The following is a 21973-nucleotide window of genomic DNA, read 5'->3' as shown; positions in this document are numbered from 1 at the left end:
AAGAAGTCATCTGAAGCCAACACTAAAGCACCACGACAGGAAGAACCACACATTGTCTTCCCTACCAGCATGCACGGCTCGAAGCCCAAGGCTCCTTCAGTGGCTTCTGAACAGAAGAAAACCAAGGCAGCTGAAGCCGAAGCCAGGAAGCGGAAAACCAAGCGCACCACTGACGAAGCACCACCCCCTAAGAAGAGAAAAAACAAGAAGGGAGATCGGGCTGCTCCTATAGAGCCCCTTGTTGTTAAACCCCTTGCCTTTATTCCCCCTCCGTCTGCAAACCAAGAGCATCGAATGATTGTTCATGAGACTACTTCCACAAAGGCTCCTAAAGCTCAAGAAGTTCCAGTCGTCGACCCCATCGTGACTGAAGACATTGTTCAAGATGATACAGTTCTTCCTCAGATCGAGCGCCCATTGGTATCATCGCCTGTTCAAACGAACAGTGAGCTTATCAGTATTGGTGGTCCTTTGACGCCAATCTCACAAGATGCATCGTGGGCTGATCGCCCCCAGCAAATTACCCCACATCAAGACTCACCAAGTACACCCCAACAGTCATTTGTGCCCGTCATCAGCCCCATGTCCAATGATGACAACTACATGGAGACATCACCATCACCAAAGGTGTCGCCCGTATTCCAACGGATTCGCAAAGGCCTGAGGCCATCTATCTCCATGACCACCATCACAGAAGAGGGCTCCAACTTGTCAAGTTCAGTGGCACGTCAAGTGTTCTCTGAAGACAATCCTTCTCTGACGGTCCCTGTGTCTGAAGCCAATGCTGCTGAAGACCCTCCAGCTGCCTCAGCTGGAGCAACACAAGAAGAAGAGCCTGTCGCTACTCCCCCTGCAACTCAAGAAGAAGTTAATGAAGAGAACCAATTTATGCCAGAACCTCCAGCTATTCAAGTGGAGGGTGAGAATCCTGAGGCTGCCACAGATGACATTCCTGAAGCCAATGACGTTGTCATGGCCAAAGCCACTGTGGAGCCTACAGTGGGAAATGCACCAGTGGCCAATGAAGCCAATGAAGCCCATGAAGCAGCTGAAATCCATGCCGCACCTGACATAAATCTGCAGCCTGAAGTCAATGCCACTGCTCCTGTTCCGCCTCCAAGGCCAAATCCCATCGAGCAAGCATACAACTATGGCCAACTTGTCACTGTCAGATGGCCTATTCTGATTCCTCCACCTGCTGCTGGTCCTCAATTTGATTACCATGTCGAGCACAAGCCTCAGGTTCAGAAGCCAAATACAAGACTGCCCAGATTTCTAGGTACTGCCACTTCACCAGGATCTTTCAACGTCAACGGCTTCATTGCACACAACACCTTCTTCGATAGCGATAAGAACCCCTACACCAGGCCCAAGATTACATCTGATCGATTCTGGAGTTATCAGCAGCACAACTATTATTCATGCATTCTGTACAACCAAGGCCGCATATTTCCGCATATGCGCCTTGATACTGAAGCCATAGTTGGCCTGCCCTTCTTAGAAGAAGCTCTAGGTTGCTTCAGAGAGGCTGGCTTACTGCATTTCGTCACTGATAAGGAGCACCGGAATGAAGAGTTTCTGCTTCAATTCTACGCCACTCTTCATATCATAGGCTACAACAGGGATCCTAAGACTTGGGTCCTTGAGTGGATGACAGGAAATGTCCATCATGAAGCCAAAGCATTTGATGGCATTGAGCTTACAGGCCTTCCCACTCCAGGTGATCTCTATGAACCTGGTTGTCAGCTTCACACTGCAGCTGTGGAAAGCATCTTTCACAAGCCAGAACCCGACATGAGCCAGATGCTCAGTATGATGAACCCATTGCCTCTAGATGCAGAATATCCTACGGAGTTCTTTGTTGAATACCTTGAGTATCTGCCACACACAATCTATCACATCATACGGCAAACTTTCTGGCCCATCAAAGGACATTCTCCAAAGGCTAAGCTAGAAGGTGCAATGAAGACATTGGTCTTCCATATTCTTCATGGCAAATGCTTCAATGCACAAGATTTCTTCATCCGCCAACTTGCTGCATCAGGATCTGACATTTTTTGGCTTGAAGTTCTATGCTCCATGGATCATGCGTCTGATCAAGCTTCACACTGCTTTCAACTATCAGCCATCTGCACGCAACCACATTGTTTTCTTGCCAGATGTCGATATGTCTGTCGAAGCCATCTATCCAGAGCCTGACAAGGAGCCACTATATCTTCATAACATTGATCGTCAGAGCTTCACTCTGCCCATTGAAGGTGTGCTGGCTGCCACTCGAGTCTATCCGTTGGCTGGTACTACACGTGCACCTCACCGTGCCCAAACCGAAGCCACTGACAGCACAATTGCTCAACGGCCTCGAAAGCGATCTCGTGTTCTCAATGACCGAGAGCTTCTCGTTGGCCTGCATCAAAAGCAGGATAGGCATCATGATTGGCTCAAGCGCCAGATGAAGAGCATCATGACTGATGTCAATCGCATTCGCAACCTTGCAACCAAGAATGCCTTTGTCGCGCATGAAACCTGTCGACGCACATGGAAAGGGCTGACGCTTATGTGTGCTGAGGAAGATCTTCAGGACGATTGCTTCTCAGAACGATTCAAGTTTGATTCCACTCCACCCAGAAATGCTGTTCTACGGCGCACTCCATCTCTTGAAGAGTCAGAGTACTCCTCTTCTGCTGCAACCGTGAATGCTCGTGTGATCGATGATCAAGATGATGCTACTTCGCCACCTCCAACGCGTATCGACACTACTCCAAGTTTGCCTGCACCGCCAAACCTCGACACCAACCCTGCATCTTCTCCTACTCCTTCTGGGAACGAGTAGAGGCTCACTGTCTTCAACCCTTTTTGGTCCTTACTGACAAAAGGGGGAGAAGCTATGAGTTGATAGTCTTCAAGCGGGTTCATATGGGCGGTTGTATTATATTTTGCCTAGTGTTTACAACTCTTGATCTTGATACATTTGGTTCTCTGAGTTGTAACACTTAAACTCGATGGTCGTCTGCTACTTATTTGCTATATTGTGATGCAATGATAACTTCCGCACTTAAATCATTTTGCAGACGTCCATTTTTCATTATGCATGTCATTATCTTTGTTACATCGAATCATGCATGATGATTTATCTTCATAAGTTGAAGAGGATCTCCACAAGTAGAACCTGCCATGTGCATTTGCATTCCAAAAGAAAATTATTTATATGCACATCTTCAGTGGGAGCCTTTTTCTACTTATGAAGACAATACAACATCCTTTACAATTTCACATATTTATATCCCCGTTGAAAACTTCAACCAGTTTGTCATCAATCACCAAAAAGGGGGAGATTGTAAGTGCATCTAGTGCCACCCTAGTTTGGTTTTGGAGTATTGACGACAAACGTGGTTGAGGGACTAATGTGTTTGTGAGAATTGCAAGATAACAAACGTGGGCTCAGAGTTAGATACGGCTTTTGTCGTTTGAGAGCAACCCACCTCCGAAGCCTTTGAGAGAGAGAATCCTTGTGAGGACAAAGCCCAAACCACCCAGAGCCCAGAGAGTGTTTGGCATCACTGAAGTCTTTCTGTCCGCGTGATCTAAAGACTTGTTACACTTGAGGACTGTTAATCCTCCAGCCGGTTAGGCGTCGCGTTCTGAGCATCCAAGAGTCATTGTGGATTGCCGGTGAACGAAGTCTGTGAAGGTTTGGAAGTCTACCTTGAAGACTTACCAGAGTGATTGGGTGAGGACTGTGTGTCCTTAGCTCAAGGGGAATAAGGTGAAGACGCGGTCTTCTGAGTTGAATCTCAGCCTCCCTAACCAGACGTACAGTTGTCACAGCAACTGGAACTGGTCGAACAAATCCTTGTCTTCACAACACACTGGTTCTATCTCTTACTCTCCTTACTTACAGTTTGTCTTTGTGAAGTCATTGCCTGATTGCTCTGCCTGTTTGACTTCACTGTGTGACTACTTGTTCTGATTGGCTTCATACTATCTTCCATCCCGATCCTACTACCTAGCTTCTATCAGTCATCATGCTTTAGCTTCATACTTGTTTGACTATGGTGTATCTAGTGTAGTTCATCTTCCGCTGCATGTTTATAGGTCCAGTTTTCGTGTTTGTCTTCTAAACTCTCATGTTTTGAAGACTTTCATAAAAATCGCCTATTCACCCCCCCTCTAGTCAATAACTAGCACTTTCAACTGGACAGTACCGTACATTGCGTACATTCTCAGGAAAGAACTCCTGGAGGATGAGGATGAAGCCCGCTAGATAGTCCGTCGATCCAAAGCCTTCACAATAATAAAAGGACAGCTTTACAGAAAAAGTGTCACAGGAGTGGCTCAGCGCTGCATCACCCCAGAAGAAGGTCGAATGATCCTAAACGATATCCACTCGGGGACCTGTGGTCACCATGCGTCCTCTCGGACCATCATGGCCAAAGCATACCGAGCAGGATTCTACTGGCCTCGAGCAAACGAGATGGCAAAAGATATAGTCGACAAGTGTGCAGGCTGCCAGTTCTACTCCAACATGTCCCACAAACCCGAGTCTGCCTTGAACACTATTCCACTCGTGTGGCCGTTTGCAGTCTGGGGATTGGATATGGTTGGCCCCTTCAAGACCGGCACAAGTGGTTTCACCCATTTGCTTGTAGCAGTCGACAAGTTCACCAAGTGGATCGAAGCTAAGCCCATCAAGAACCTTGGCGCAGGCACTGCCGTCAGTTTCATCAAGGAGTTGATATTCAGATATGGAGTTCCCCACATCATTATCATAGATAACGGCTCCAACTTTGATTCCAATGAGTTCAAGGCGTTCTGTGCGTCCCAAGGCACTCGGGTGAACTATGCGTCCGTCGCACACCCGCAGTCGAATGACAAGCAGAAAGGGCAAATGGTTTGATCCTCCAAGGGTTAAAGCCCCGACTAATGCGCGACCTCAAGCACGCTGCTAGAGCATGGGTGACTAAGTTACCATCCGTCTTGTGGGGGATGAGAACAACACCGAATCGGTCGACTGGCCGAACCCCATTCTTCTTGGTGTACGGCGCCGAGGCTGTACTTTCGAGTGACTTATTGCATAATGCTCCCCGAGTAGAACTATTCTTAGAAGCCGAAGCAGTACAAGCACGTGAAGACGCCGTTGATCTCCTAGAAGAGGAACATGAGATGGCCTTGATTCGATCGACCGTCTATCAGCAAGATCTGCGTCAATTGCATGCCCGAAATGTCAGAAGTCGAGCGTTCCAGGAAGGAGACCTGGTGCTCTAGTGGATCAGAAACGGCCTCACAAGCTTGCTCCGGCCTGGGAAGGTCCCTTCATCATCACCAAAGTGATTCACAACGGAGCTTACCACATCTACAACCTAGCCAAGAAGATGGACGAGCCATGTGCGTGGAATGCAGAGCTGCTCCACCACTTCTACACATAGATCACTCGACTCGACAACTTGTAATAAGAGTATTTCAGTTTGCTTTCCAAAGACATGATTTTTACAGTATCTTAATGATCGGTTCCCCATAATCATCCGTGTCCAAGTCCCCCAGTGGCTGGCTTAGTCGCAAATCTGATTTGCCTAAGTTAAAAACATTCTGAGTGGAGAGCAATCTTCCCACTCGGAGCTTAGCTGCGACCCCATAATCGCCTAAGTTAAAAACATTCCGAGTGGAGAGCAATCCTCTCACTCGGGGGCTTAGCTGCGACCCGTAATCGCCTAAGTTAAAAACATTCCAAGTGGAGAGCAATCCTCCCACTCGGGGGCTTAGCTGCGACCCCGTAATTGCCTAAGTTATAAACTTTCCGAGTGGAGAGCAATCCTCCCACTCGGGGGCTTAGCTGCGACCCCGTAATCGCCTAAGTTAAAAAAATTCTGAGTGGAGAGCAATCCTCTCACTCGGGGGCTTAACTGCGACCCTGTAATCGCCTAAGTTAAAAACATTCTGAGTGGAGAGCAATCCTCCCACTCGGGGGCTTAGCTGCGACCCCGTAATCGCCTAAGTTAAAAATGTTTCGGGTGGAGAGCAATCCTCCCACTCGGGGTCTTAGCTGCGACCCCATAATCGCCTAAGTCACAAATACAATGTACGCTCCATCCCAATCCGCAAGGACGACGAGGTGTCGACTAAACACCGCGTCTGAGCTATGCCACAAATACAACATATGCTCCATCCTGATCCGCAAGGACGATGAGGTGTCGACTGGACACCGCGTCTAAGCTACACCACAGATAAAATGTGCGCTCCATCCTGATCCGCAAGGACAACGAGGTGTCGACTGAACACCGCGTCTGAGGTGCATCACAAGTAAAATGTGTGCTCCATCTCGATCCGCAAGGATGACGAGGTGTCGACTAAACACATCGTTAGAGCCACTCGTCGTTGAGTGAAAAGGAAAAATTCGTTCAGAATCGAAAAACATTTGGAAGCAACAAAAGGAAGAGCCACAATATTCAAGGAAAACAAAGTTCGGATAAATCCTGCAAAAGTTCAGAACCGCGACGGGCAGAAGTGCACAGGCATCAAGCCCGAAAGAGTTTAACAGTTACATAACCACTCGGCATCCCGAGGCAAATAAAAGGTGGGGCATAATGTTTGGTTCACTTGGCCGGAGAAGGACTCGTTGGATCACAGAAACTGTCAAGGTCGATGTTGTATGTGATGCAAGTAGCGGCATCAAGGAAGGTGTCCACGAAAGACTGGAAAGTGAGCTTTTTTGTGTTGGCAACCTTGAGGGCCGCCAGCTTCTCTTCTTTGACGTCCTTGCAGTGCACTCGGACCAACGACAGAGCAACGTCAGCACCACATCGAGCAGATGACTTGTTCCATTCCTGCACTCGACCGGGGATTTGGTTCAGTAGAGCCATCAGAGACTCAAGATCCTGCGAGAGTTCCGCCTGAGGCCAGAGTTCAGCATCGACCAGCGTCATCGCGGCCTTCAGTCGAGCGAGGTAGTCCACGGCGCTGTCCAGGCGAGACTCCAACTGCAACACATTCATCGCAACGTCATCTTTGACAAGACAGTTTATGGGATCGAGACCTGTCTGGACCCGCCCAGTTTCTGCTTCGAAGTCTTGGCAAAGTTCTGCGCAGTCGAAAAAATAGTGAATCGACAGTTTAACAAGGCATGTCAGTCGATATCACAAATCAGTCGGACAAGAGGAAATACCTTCAAGTTTTAAGACCAACTTGGCAGCAAGCTGCCCCAGATAAGACTCCAGCTCGCCCTTCTTGGCTTTGAGGCTCCCCACTTCATCAGTTAAGCTCTCCTTGTCTTTCTTCAGTTGTGTAATCTCCTCTTCCAACTTGCCGACTGAAGCCAACTTCTTGTCCGCAAGTGCTATTTTCTCTCGCGTCTCCATCTGGGCCGCAGCAAGATCCAGATCCTTCTGCTCCATAGCCTGCTTCATTTTCTCTAAAGAAATAACATTCTTCAGACGAGCCTGAAGTTGACGGTTTTCACTACGCACATCTGTTCGAGTGAAATCACTCGGTTCAAAGAGACTGGAAAAAAGAAAGGGAAAATCATAAGGTGAAAGGTTGACGAGTGGTTACCTCCCATGAGAGTTGTTTCGTCCTGGGCCTTTTTGAGGTTCTTCTTAGCCAATTCCAGATCAAGGTTGATGCTGATCTTCTTCTTATCCAGCTAAGAAAGTTGAGCCCCAAGATCACAAGACTTCTACAGTCAACAAAAGGGATATGTCAGTCGACAGGAAAAAAAGTCAGTCTCAGTAAAAGTTGCTCTAAGACTACCGCTGAATCAAACATTCAACAGTAGTCTCGTGGACTACACCCAGTGGGTGCACTTGGCGTGCCCCCACTGGTCCGGTTCTTACACTCGGCATGGTCTACCCAACATGAATAAAAAAAGGAGTGATTCTCAGACCCCCAGCCCCCTACCAGCAGTCGACCGTGGTCTCGGGGACTACACCCAGTGGGTGCACTATGCGTGCCCCCACTAGTTTAGAAAAACACTCGACTCAACCTAGTCAACTCAAGTGGAAAGGCTATTCAGTTTGACTACAGAAACATCCCAGTGGGTGGTTGGATGAGAAATGCATACTCATAGATGCACGTAATAGGTTCCAAAACGCTCATCTAAGGACATCGTATGGGCAGTGAAGCGACAGTTGCAACTATCACTACTCAAGAGATCAGTCGGAAACCAACTAACCTTGACGTTCTCTTGTAGAGCAGTAGTGGTGTTGTAGGCGACCTGACTGGCCTCATGCACCACCTTCATCTGCTCCATCACGAGGTTCACCTGGAGAAGAGCCTCCCTGGCAGCACTCGACGTATCGTCTGGAGTCTGATATGCAGCGAAGAGCGATGATGACAACACAGTCAGAGCAGCCACGGGATCGGATGCATGAAGTTGTTGGGTTCTACGGTAGGGTGCGTCGACTGCAAATTAAAATTTTCCTATGCACAGAACAACCAGGAACATGCTATGGGAGATGGACCACAGATCGTTACCACTAGACGCGCAGTGCCGTGGAGCGGAAGTAGAGTTGAGGCAGCGCGTTCCCAGAGTCGCCTCGCGTTCCCGGAGTCGTCTCCTCCTTGCCGGTCTCCCACGTAGCCGATCGGATCCCGCGAACAGGTTCACCGGAGCGGCGCAAGTGCACCACCTCTAACGGTATCCGCGTGTGCAGGAGGAACATCGTGCGGCGGACTGCTAGGTCCGATCACACAACCGGCAGCCAGTGGAGGTGGCTATTCGCAACACATGCAAACCCTAGTGATAACGCCGAAGCGATCAACCCCTGAGTGTGCCGCACCTCCACTTTATATAGGCGTCCATCGCGGGCTCAACACTTGGGCCTCGCACGGACCATAAAGCCCACAAGTCTACTCGGCCACAACCCGAAAACAACTCGGATCACATCCGACCAGTGTCCTCGGATCCGACCTCATAGGTTCCTTCCCTTAACCGCGCGACCCCTTAGGTTCAAGTTGGCTTGGTCGCAGTTCGGATCACCCCCGAACTGCATGGTTGGTAGCAGCCTCTGGCAAGGCATGCCGAACACCAAGCAGACTATGAAGCTGGTTAGGCGAACCTGTACATCATGTCACACTTCTGTTCCCTTTGCCACACGATATATGTTGTCGGGCTCAAGGCAAGATTGTCATCCTTGTTCTAACCCGACCTATTTCTCGTTCCAGTGATTCCGACCACTATCCGGATAATCTCATAATCCTTGTTGCATGGCCATGCTTATTGATAACCCACAAGTGTAGGGGATCGCAACAACTTTCGATGGTAGAGTATTCAACCCAAATTTATTGATTCGACACAAGGGGAGCCAAAGAATATTCTTAAGTATTAGCAGTTGAGTTGTCAATTCAACCACACCTGGATAACTTAGTATCTGCAGCAAAGTATTTAGTAGCAAAGTAGTGTGATAGTAATGGTAACAGTGGCAAAAGTAAAGATATCAGTATTGTAGTGATTGTAATAGTAGCAACGGTAAAGTAAATAAGCAAAGCATAATATATGAAAAGCTCGTAGGCATTGGATCAGTGATGGATAATTATGTCAGATGCGATTCCTCATGTAATAGCTATAACATAGAGTGACACAGAACTAGCTCCAATTCATCAATGTAATGTAGGTATGTATTCCGAATATAGTCATACGTGCTTATGGAAAAGAACTTGCATGACATCTTTTGTCCTACCCTCCCGTGGCAGCGGGGTCCTAGTGGAAACTAAGGGATATTAAGGCCTCCTTTTAATAGAGTATCGGGCCAAAGCATTAACACATAGTGAATACATGAACTCCTCAAACTACGGTCATCACCGAGAAGTATCCGGATTATTGTCACTTCGGGGTTGTCGGATCATAACACATAATAGGTGACTATAGACTTGCAAGATAGGATCAAGAACTCACATATATTCATGAAAACATAATAGGTTCAGATCTGAAATCATGGCACTCGGGCCCTAGTGACAAGCATTCAGCATAGCAGAGTCATAGCAACATCAATCTGAGAACATAATGGATACTAGGGATCAAACCCTAACAAAACTAACTTGATTACATGGTAAATCTCATCCAACCCATCACCGTCCAGCAAGCCTATGATGGACTCACACACGGCGGTGAGCATCATGAAATTGGTGATGGAGGATGGTTGATGATGACGACGGTGACGAATCCCCCTCTCTGGGGCCCCGAACGGACTCCAGACCAGCCCTCCCAAGAGGTTTTAGGGCTTGGCGGCGGCTCCGTATCGTAAAATGCGATGAAACTTTCTCTCTGATTTTTTCTCCGCGAAACAGAATATATGGAGTTGGAGTTGAGGTCGCTGGAGCATCAGGGGGCCCATGAGACAGGGGCGCGCCCAGGGGGGTGGCGCGCCCCACCATCGTGGACAGGGTGTGGGCCCCCTGGCCTTCATCTTTTGGCAGTATTTTTTATATTTTCCAAAACTTATCTCCGTGGATTTTTAGGTCATTCTGAGAACTTTTGTTTCTGCACAAAAATAACACCATGGCAGTTCTGCCGAAAACAGCGTGAGTCCGGGTTATTTTCATTCAAATCATGCAAGTTAGAGTCCAAAACAAGGGCAAAAGTGTTTGGAAAAGTAGATAGGTTGGAGACGTATCAACTCCCCCAAGCTTAAACCTTTGCTTGTGCTCAAGCAATTCAGTTGATAAACTGAAAGTGATAATGAAAAACTTTTAAAAACTCTGTTTGCTCTTGTTAACACTCAGGTCTCATGTTTACTCATATCAATAACATAATCATCTAGCGAGCAATAATAATAAAACTCGGATGACAACACTTTCTCAAAACAACCATAATATGATATAACAAGATGGTATCTCGCTAGCCCTTTCTGAGACTGCAAAACATAAATGCAGAGCACCTTTAAAGATCAAGGACTGACTAAACATTGTAATTCATGGTAAAAGAGATCCAGTCAAGTCATACCCGATATAAACTAATAGCAATGCATACAAATGACAGTGTGCTCTCCAGCGGGTGCTTTTTAATAAGAGGGTGATGACTCAACATAAAAGTAAATAGATAGGCCCTTCGCAGAGGGAAGCAGGGATTTGTAGAGGTGCCAGAGCTCGATTTTAAAATACAGAGATAAATAACATTTTGAGCGGCATACTTTCACTATCAACGCAACAACTATGAGATGGCGATATCTTCCATACTACATGCATTATAGGCGGTTCCCAAATAGAATGGTAAAGTTTATACTCCCCACCACCAACAAACATCAATCCATGGCTTGCTCGAAACAACGAGTGCCTCCAACTAACAACAGTCGTGGGGGAGTTTTGATTTAATTATTTTGATTTGCTTTGATCTTTTTGATCATGGGACTCGGCATCCCGGTTACCAGCCATTTTCTCGTGAATGAGGAGCGGAGTCCACTCCTCTTGAGAATAACCCACCTAGCATGGAAGATACAGACAGCCCTAGTTGAAACATGAGCTGCTTGAGCATACAAAACATAATTTCATTTGAAAGTTTGGAGTTTGGCACATACAAATTTACTTGGAACGGCAGGTAAATACCGCATATAGGAAGGTATAGTGGACTCATATGGAATAACTTTGGGGTTCATGGAGTTTGGATGCACAAGCAGTATTCCCGCTTAATACAGGTGAAGTCTAGCAAAAGACTGGGAAGTGACCAACTGAGAGAGCGACAACAGTCATGAACATGCATTAAAATTAATCAACACCGAGTGCAAGCATGAGTAAGATCAAGCATGAGTAGGACTAAGCTGGAATCTGCAAGCATTCAAATCAAGAGAGAAGACAAAGTAATATGGCTCTAAATTAAATCAACAATCATGCATAAGAGAGCCGCTAAACATTTTCAATATGGTCTTCTACTCTCAACCCCCAAAAGAAAAGAAAAGATAGGGAAAACTATTTACACGGGAAAGCTCCCAACAAGTAAAATAAGAACGAGAAATCTTTTGGGGTTTTCTTTTAATTATTACTACATGCATGGAAATTAAACTAACTATTTTTTTTGGTTTTTCTTAAAGTTTATCAAAAACACAAGAAGAAAGCTAGAAAAAAGGATTAACTAGCATGGATAATACAATGAAATAGTATGAGCACCGACAACTAGAATAGTGTGTGAACATGAATGTAAAGTCGGTGAGAAATAGGTACTCCCCCAAGCTTAGGCTTTTGGCCTGAGTTGGTCTATGCCCATGGGTAGCGGCTACTCTCCCCGGTGTACTGAGGAGTGTCATCGTACTGCCACTGGTTGGAGATCTCCTCCGGATCCCACTGATAAGATGATCGACGCTATGGGTCCAGTGGTGGTTCCGGCTCAGGTTCTGGAGCTGATGTGTGGCCTCGATACGCGTACACTGCTTCCGGCGAGACAAGGTAATGACCTGCAGTTAAATCAAACAAAGAAGGTGCAGGCAGGGTAATAATCTCATTGTGTTTCTTATTAAATCTCAGGTTATACAGGAGCATCTTATCATCATTGCAAACAATAAACTCATGTGCTACCATGCTCCTGTAATCTAAAAAGGTAAGGGGCAAAGATGTCTCCTCTTCCTCATCATGTCTGATAGGCATCTCGAAGTATTTAGCAAGGCGTGCAGCATAGATGCCTCCAAAGATGGGGCCCTTTGTATGGTTTAGACTTAACCGTTTAGCAATAACGGCACCCATACTAAAAGTGTTATCACCAAATAAGGCATGGAGCAGAATAACAGTATCAGGAACATTGAAGTTTCCACTATTTCCACGACCAATTAAGCATCGACTAGCAAATATGGCAAAGTAGCGTAAAACAGGAAAGTGTATGCTAGTGATTCTTGCATCGAAACCCTTCTTCGGTTCCCCTACAGTAATAGTATCAATGAAACCCTCCACATCTTTACGATGTGGTTCATCTAAGCTACCCTCAAAGGGTATTCTACAAACAACGCAAAAATTACGTAATGACATTTCCTTAGCTTCATCATATAAATGAAAAGATACTGAAGAAGGTGAATTCTTAGGATGATAATAAAAGTTTTGCACGAAACTATTGGTAAGTAAGAGATACTGTTCGATCCAGTCGTGGAGAAAGTCGATGAGGCCAGCATTTTCAGCCAAAGAATAAAAGTCTTCATAAATTCCAGCTGCTCTCAAGAAATTATCACATGGCCACTCACAAGGCCTTACTTCCGCTATGCGAGGAAGATTATACTTGGCCTTTTCTTTCTCCTTAACTTGCTTATCCTTGGAGGCTTGGCTGGAAGAGCCCCTCAAGAGCCACCTCTTCATCTTTTTCTGAAAATTCTGAAATTTTTAGTAACTTCAAAATAAAAGTAAATCAAACCGAACAAGATTGATAGCAACTACTCCTACAAGTGCCTAGATCCTATATCATGCATTAGAATTACTTGGGACCTCATAAATTTAACATGCAAGCTCAAGAACATGGTCACCAAGGCAGCAAGAATTTGCAATGAATAAAGCACTAGAACAAAAACTAATTGGACCAATGGAGGAGTCACATACCAAGCAACAATTCCCAAATCAGTTTTGTGAATGGAGCTTTGAGCAAGGAGATCGAAAATCATAGAAAAATCAGCTAGAACTCGTGCTTGAGCTGGATGGGGATTTTTTTGGTAGGAAGATGGAGTGTGTGGATGCAGAAATAAGTGGAGGGGGTCCACCGTGGGCCCACAAAATAGGGGGGCGCACCTGGGGGGAGGGGGTGCGCCCTCCACCCTCGTGGCCAAGTGCTTGACCCCCCTGCAGTATTCTCAGTTCCTAAAATCCTCAAATATTCCATAAAAAATCATACTAAATTTGCAGGGCATTTGGAGCACTTTTATTTTCGGGATATTTTTTATTGCATGGATAATTCAGAAAACAGACAGATAAAACTAATTTTGCTTTATTTATTCTAAGTAACAGAAAGTAAAGAGAGGGTACAAAAGGTTGTGCCTTCTAGTTTCATCCATCTCATGATCATCAAAAGGAATCCACTAACAAGGTTGATCAAGGCTTGTTAACAAACGCATTTCGAATCACATAAAACCAGAGAAATTTCAAAGTGACACTAGGTTACATCAACGGGGATATGAAAATCCCCAATAATAAGAATATCATACTTTTTCTTTGCAGTAGGAAGAGGAAATTCAAAACCTCCAAATATAATTGATGGAATTTTCCCAATAGAATTTATGCTATGAACTTCAGGTTGTTTCCTCGGAAAATGTACCGTGTGCTCATTTCCATTAACATGAAAGGTGACATTGCCTTTGTTGCAATCAATAATAGCACCTGTAGTATTTAAAAAGAGTCTACCAAGGATAATCGACATACTGTCGTCCTCGGGAATATCAAGAATGACAAAGTTTGTTAAGATAGTTACATTCGCAACAACAACAGGCACGTCCTCACAAATGCCGACAGGTATAGCAGTTGATTTGTCAGCCATTTGCAAAGATATCTCAGTAGGTGTCAACTTATTTAATTCAAGTCTACGGTACAAGGAAAGAGGCATAACACTAACACCGTCTCCTAAATCACATAAGGCAGTTTTAATATAATTTATTTTGATGGAGCATGGTATAGTGGGTGCTCCGGGATCACCAAGTTTCTTAGGTATTCCACCCTTAAAGGTATAGTTAGCAAGCATGGTGGAAATTTCAGCTTCAGGTATTTTCCTCTTGTTAGTGATGATATCTTTCATGTATTTAGCATAAGGGCTTGTTTTAAGCATATCAGTTAAGTGCATGCGTAAGAAAATAGGTCTAATCATTTCAGCAAAGCGCTCAAAGTCCTCATCATCCTTTGTCTTGGATGGTTTAGGAGGAAAAGGCATGGGTTTCTGAACCCATGGTTCTCTTTCCCTACCATGTTTCCTAGCAACAAAATCTCTCTTATCATAACGTTGATTTCTTGATTGTGGTTTATCAAGATCAACAGCAGGTTCAATTTCTATATCATTGTTATTACTAGGTTGAGCATCTACATGAACATCATGATTAGCATTATTATCAGGTTCATGTTCGTCTCTGGGTTGTGTTTCAGCATCAGAGATAGAAGTATCATTAGGATTCTCAGGTGTTTCAACAATAGATTCACTAGAAGCATGCAAAGTCCTATCATCCTTCTTTCTCTTCTTAGATAACTAGGAGCATCTAGATTATTATTCTGAGAATCTTGTTCAATCCTCTTAGGGTGGCCTTCAGGATACAAAGGTTCCTGAGTCATTTTACCAGTTCTAGTAGCCACTCCAACAGCAAAGTCATGTTTATTATTTAGTTCATCTAGCAATTCGTTTTGAGCCTTAAGTACTTGTTCAGCTTGAGTGGTAACCATAGAAGCATGTTTACTAGTGAGTTTAAGTTCACCCTTAACTCTAGACATATAATCACTCAAGCGTCCAATCATATAAGCATTATTTTTCAACTATCTACTAACATAATCATTGAAACTTGCTTGTCTACCCATAAAGTCATCAAACTCATCTAAGCATTGGCTATGAAACTTAGTAGACGGAATTTCAACTTTATCATATCTATAGAGAGAATTTACCTTCACTACCTGTGTCGGGTTATCAAGACGATGTGTTTCTTCGACAGGCGGTATGTTAAGACCATGTATCTCTTCAACAGGAGGTAAATTCTTAACGTCTTCAGCTTTAATGCCTTTTTCTTTCATTGATTTCTTTGCCTCTTGCATATCTTCAGGACTGAGAAATAGAACACCTCTCTTCTTCGGAGTAGGTTTAGGAATAGGCTCAGGAGTTGGCTTAATTGGTTCAGGGATTTCCTCAGGAATTGGCTCAGGAAGAGTCCAATTATTTTCATTTGTCAACATATTATTCAATAACAATTCATCTTGGTCGACTGTTCTTTCCCTAAAAACACAACTATCCAAGTGGTCCTTGGAAGCATCACTTAGTCCATTATAAAAGATATCAAGTATTTAATTTTTCTTAAGAGGGTGATTAGGCAAAGCATTAAGTAATCGGAGAAGCCTCCCCCAAGCTTGTGGGAGACTCTCTTCTTCGATTTGCACAAAATTATATATTTCCCGCAAGGCAGCTTGTTTCTTATGAGCAGGGAAATATTTAGCAGAGAAGTAATAAATTATATCCTGGGGACTACGCATACAACCAGGATCAAGAAAATTAAACCATGCATAGCATCACCCTTTAGTGAGACCGGAAATATCTTAAGGATATAATAATAGCGAGAATTCTCATCATTAGTAAACAGGGTGGCAATATCATTTAACTTAGTAAGATGTGCCACTATAGTTTCAGATTCAGTGCCATAGAAAGGATCGGATTCAACTAAAGTAATAATCTCAGGATCAACAGATAATCCATAATCCTTATCAGTAACAAGGATAGGTGAAGTGGCAAAAGCAGGGTCATGTTTCATTCTAGCATTCAGAGTCTTTTGTTTCAGCTTAGGTAGTAGTTTCTTAAGATCTGATCTATCATTGCAAGCAAGAAAATCTCTAGCAGTTTCTTCATCCATAACATAACCCTCGGGAACAACAGGCAATTCATAATTAGGGGGAGAACCTTCATCATTGCTTTCATCAATGATTTCATTTTCAATTATTTCATTCTCTCTAACCCTAGCAATTTGTTCATCAAGAAATTCACCTAATGCACAGTAGTATCAAGAATAGAAGTAGTTTCATCATAAGTATCATGCACAGCAGAAGTGGCATCATCAATAACATGTGACATATCAGAATTCTTAGCAGTAGCAGGTTTAGGTGTCGCAAGCTTACTCATAACAGAAGGAGAATCTAGTGCAGAGCTAGATGGCAGTTCCTTACCTCCCCGCGTAGTTGAGGGATAAATTTTAGTCCTTTGATCTTTCAAGTTCTTCATAGTGATCAACAGATATAAATCCCAAGTGACTCAAAGAATAGAGCTATGCTCCCCGCAACGGCGCCAGAAATTAGTCTTGATAACCCACAAGTGTAGGGGATCGCAACAGCTTTCGAGGGTTGAGTATTCAACCCAAATTTATTGATTCGACACAAGGGGAGCCAAAGAATATTCTTAAGTATTAGTAGTTGAGTTGTCAATTCAACCACACCTGGATAACTTAGTATCTGCAGCAAAGTATTTAGTAGCAAAGTAGTGTGATAGTAATGGTAACTGTGGCAAAAGTAAAGATAGCAGTATTGTAGTGATTGTAATAGTAGCAACGGTAAAGTAAATAAGCAAAGCACAATATATGAAAAGCTCGTAGGCATTGGATCAGTGATGGATAATTATGTCAGATGCGATTCCTCATGTAATAGCTATAACATAGGGTGACACAGAACTAGCTCCAATTCATCAATGTAATGTAGGCATGTATTCCGAATATAGTCATACGTGCTTATGGAAAAGAACTTGCATGGCATTTTTTGTCCTACCCTCCCGTGGCAGCGGGGTCCTAGTGGGAACTAAGGGATATTAAGGCCTCGTTTTAATAGAGTATCGGACCAAAGCATTAACACATAGTGAATACATGAACTCCTCAAACTACAGTCATCACCGAGAAGCATCACGATTATTGTCACTTCGGGGTTGTCGGATCATAACACATAATAGGTGACTATAGACTTGCAAGATAGGATCAAGAAATCAAATATATTCATGAAGACATAATAGGTTCAGATCTGAAATCATGGCACTCGGGCCCTAGTGACAAGCATTAAACATAGCAAGTCATAGCAACATCAATCTCAGAACATAGTGGATACTAGGGATCAAATCCTAACAAAACTAACTTCATTACATGGTAAATCTCATCCAACCCATCACTGTCCAGCAAGCCTACGATGGAGTTACTCACACACGGCGATGAGCATCATGAAATTGGTGATGGAGGATGGTTGATGATGACGACGGCGACGAATCCCCCTCTTCGGAGCCCCGAACAGACTCTAGATCAGCCCTCCCGAGAGGTTTTAGGGCCTGGCGGTGGCTCTATATTGTAAAACACGATGAAACATTCTCTCTCCTTTTTTTCTCCGCGAAACGGAATATATGGAGTTGGAGTTGAGGCCGGTGGAGCATCAGGGGGCCCATGAGACAGGGGGGTGCACCCAGGGGGAGGGGGCGCGCCCCCACCCTCGTGGACAGGGTGTGGCCCCCCTGGCCTTCATCTTTTGGTGGTATTTTTTATATTTTCCAAAACTTATCTTTGTGGATTTTCAGGTCATTCCGAGAACTTTTGTTTCTGCACAAAAATAACACCATGGCAGTTCTGCTAAAAACAGCATGAGTCCGGGTTAGTTTCATTCAAATCATGCAAGTTAGAGTCCAAAACAAGGGCAAAAGTGTTTGGAAAAGTAGATACGTTGGAGACGTATCACTTATCTTGGTCGAATCACACGAGGGGCCCAGAGTATATCTCTCCTGATCGGAGGGGCAAATCCCATCTTGCTCAACCACGTCTCGTAGCATGGGTCTGGACAAGCCTCAAACCTACCTTTGTAACTACCCAGTTACGGAGTAGCATTGGGTCGGCCCAAAGCAGGTCTGTCACCATCCCGAGCACATGCGTCAGCTCAGGTCTTAGGACATAGAACATATGTTGTACTAGAGACTCACAGATGACATATCACTGCGTCTCATAGTTGGGTCTGTCCAACTCGGACCTTATCTCGACTCGGATCCTACTAAGTCGAATCCAACCAGATCCTTCCGAGTCCATATTATCCGGTTAGCATCCAATGCTCCATGGCTAGTGAGACAAAGCCATCGACCGTGTCATATGGTAGTCTAGTCGGCTCCGCGTCCACACAGCCCTTTCGACTAGGGACCATTTAGGACAGTCATCATACAATGCATAGTCCCACAAACAAGTCACGTACTTGCTGATACACATCATTGATAATGTCCAAGGACTATCTTTATTCATAAACACATAGGAAATATCATCATACATGATTGCCTCTAGGGCGTATCTCCAACAGTCTCCCACTTGCACTAGAGTCAATCAAATAGACATCGAATGCCCATAGCTCTAACGTGCCCCTCATGCTTGGGTTGTGGAAGCGTCTTAGTCAACGGATCTGCAACATTTGCATCTGTGTGAATTTTGCATATGTCTACATCACCATTCTTTATGATCTTTCGTATCAGGAGATATTTCCGATCTATGTGTCTGACATTGTGGTGATTCCTCGGTTCCTTGGCTTGTGCACTGGCACCAGAATTATCACAATAAAGGTCCAATGGTTTTACTGAGGCTGGGAAAATACCAAGATCATCCAGAAAATGCCAGATCCAAACACCTTCCTTTGCAGCTTCACAAGCCGCAATGTATTTGGCTTCTGTGGTAGAATCGGCTGTCGTATCTTGCTTGGAACTCATCCAGCTCACTGCCCCTCCATTCATGACATACACGAATCCGGACCGTGATCGACAATCATCTCTGTCGGTTTGGAAACTAGCATCGGCGTAACCCCTTACGACGAGCTCTTCCTCGCCTCCATAAACTAGGAACATCTCTTTAGTCCTTTTCAGGTACTTCCAAATAGTCTTTACCGCTGCCCAGTGACTCGCACCTGGGTTGGCCTGGTATCTGCTTGTTAGGCTTATTGCAAAAGCAACATCAGGCCTTGTACATATCATGGCATACATTATGGATCCGATTGCCAAGGCATATAGAATCCTACTCATCCTGCTTCACTTATCAGATGTCGAAGGACTCTGAGTCTCGCTTAGCCTTATACCATGTGAGAGTGGCAAGAACCCTTTCTTCGCCTCACTCATGTTGAACCGCTTCAACACTTTATCTATGTACGTGCTCTGGCTTAAGCCGAGCAGCCTCCTCGATCTATATCTATAGATCTTAATGCCTAAAATATAGACTGCCTCACCAAGGTCCTTCATTGAAAACTTGCCATTCAATGACTCCTTGACCGAGTTCAACATTGAAACATCATTTCCGATCAGTAGTATGTCATCCACATACAAGATCAAAAAGACTATCGAGCTCCCACTTAACTTCTTGTATAAACAAGCGTCCTCTTCGCTTTTGATGAAACCGAGACCAGTGACGACCTCATCAAAACGAATGTTCCAGCTGCGAGATGCTTGCCTCAACCCATAAATGGATCTCTTGAGCTTGCATACCTTACCAGTGCTAGTCGGATCGACAAAGCCCTCGGGCTGTATCATATACACGTCCTCGGTTAAATTTCCATGAAGGAAAGCCGTCTTGACATCCATCTGCCATATCTCGTAATCGAAATATGTAGCTATAGCTAGTACGATCGTCACCGACTTCAGCATCACTACCGGTGAGTAAGTCTCATCGTAGTCAATTCCTTGAACTTGTCCATAACCCTTAGCGACAAGCCGAGCTTTGTGGATCTGAACATTTCCATCCATATCGGTTTTCTTCTTAAAGACCCATTTGCAACCAATGGCTGTTACACCAGGCGGCGGATCAACCAAGTCCCAGACTTGATTATCATCAATGGACTTTAACTCGGATCTCATGGCCTCCAGCCATGCCTCGGAATCTAGGCTCACCATCGCTTCCGCATAGGTGGCCGGCTCGTCACTTTCTAGCAACAATACATCACGCACTGTGCGCAATCTTTCTGACCTCCGTGGTTCCGATGCCGCTTCCACTACGGGTTCCCTGACTGACTCCAGTATGATCTCATCACCAGCCGATCCGTCCCCGAGTGGTCCTCGAATTTCTTCGAGTCGGACCGTCCTCCCACTGGCCTCCCGACTGAGAAACTCTTTCTCAACGAAAACACCGTTCCAAGCAACAAACACTTTGTTCTCTTCCCGGTTGTAGAAGCTATATCCCAAGGTTTCCCTCGGATATCCCACGAATATGCATTTATCCGACTTGGGTGTAAGCTTGTCTGACATAAGTCTCTTGACAAATGCTTCACAACCCCAAATATTTAGAAAACACAAACTGGGACTCTTCCCGGTCCACATCTCATGTGGTGTCTTCTCTACGGATTTTGATGGTACCCTGTTAAGTGTGAAAGCTGCAGTTTCTAGAGCGTATCCCCAGAATGACAAGGGTAAATCCGATTTGCTCATCATAGATTGGACCATGTCCAACAAGGTCCTATTCCTCCATTCCGACACGCCGTTTCTCTGTGGCGTACCCGGAGGTGTGAGATGAGGTACTATACCTTGAATTTTCAGATGATCATCAAACTCTTGGCTCATGTACTCACCTCCACGATCAGATCGCAGAAGTTTTATAGTCTTGTCGAGCTGATTCTCAACCTTGTTCTGAAACTCTTTGAACTTTTAAAAAGTTTCCGACTTGTGCCTCATCAAATAGATATATCCATATCTACTCAAGTAGTCGGTAAAAGTCACAATGTACTGATAGCCGCCTCTGGCAGTTGTGCTCATTGGTCCACACACATCACTGTGTATCAGTTCCAACAGCTCGGACGCCCTCTCGCAACTCTTTGCGAAAGGAGACTTAGTCATCTTGCCTAGCAAGCATGATTCACATGTCTCGAACGAGCCAAAGTCAGACGACGTCAGGAGCCCATCATCATGGAGTTTCTTCATGCATTTCAGACTAATGTGTCCAAGCCGGCAATGCCAAAAGTATGTCGGATTTATCTCATTAGGCTTATGCCTCTTGACATTCATGTTATAGACAGGTTTCGTTTCTAGATTTAATATAAATAGCCCATCAACAATGGGCACATAGCCGTGGAACATGCCATTCAAAAATATCGAACAACCATTGTCCTTTAAATTGAATTCATAACCCTGACTCATCAAGCATGAGGCAGAAATAATGTTCCGACTAAGTGCCGGAATGTAATAACAATTATTCAATTCTAAAATAAATCCAGAAGGAAGCCGGAGCTGCATCGTGCCGACCTCCAACGCAGCAACTCTTGCTTTGTTGCCGACCCTGATGTCAATCTCCCCTTGTGCCACCCGCCTAGTTCTTACCAGCCCCTGCATCGAGTTGCAAATATGAACAACCAATCCGGATCAAATACCCAAGAGCTA

This window comes from Triticum aestivum, chromosome 4A, assembly GCF_018294505.1.
Source record: "Triticum aestivum cultivar Chinese Spring chromosome 4A, IWGSC CS RefSeq v2.1, whole genome shotgun sequence".
NCBI classification, from domain to species: Eukaryota; Viridiplantae; Streptophyta; class Magnoliopsida; order Poales; family Poaceae; genus Triticum; species Triticum aestivum.
The sequence above is the reverse complement of the archived record's forward strand: the minus strand, read 5'-3'. Positions refer to the sequence as shown.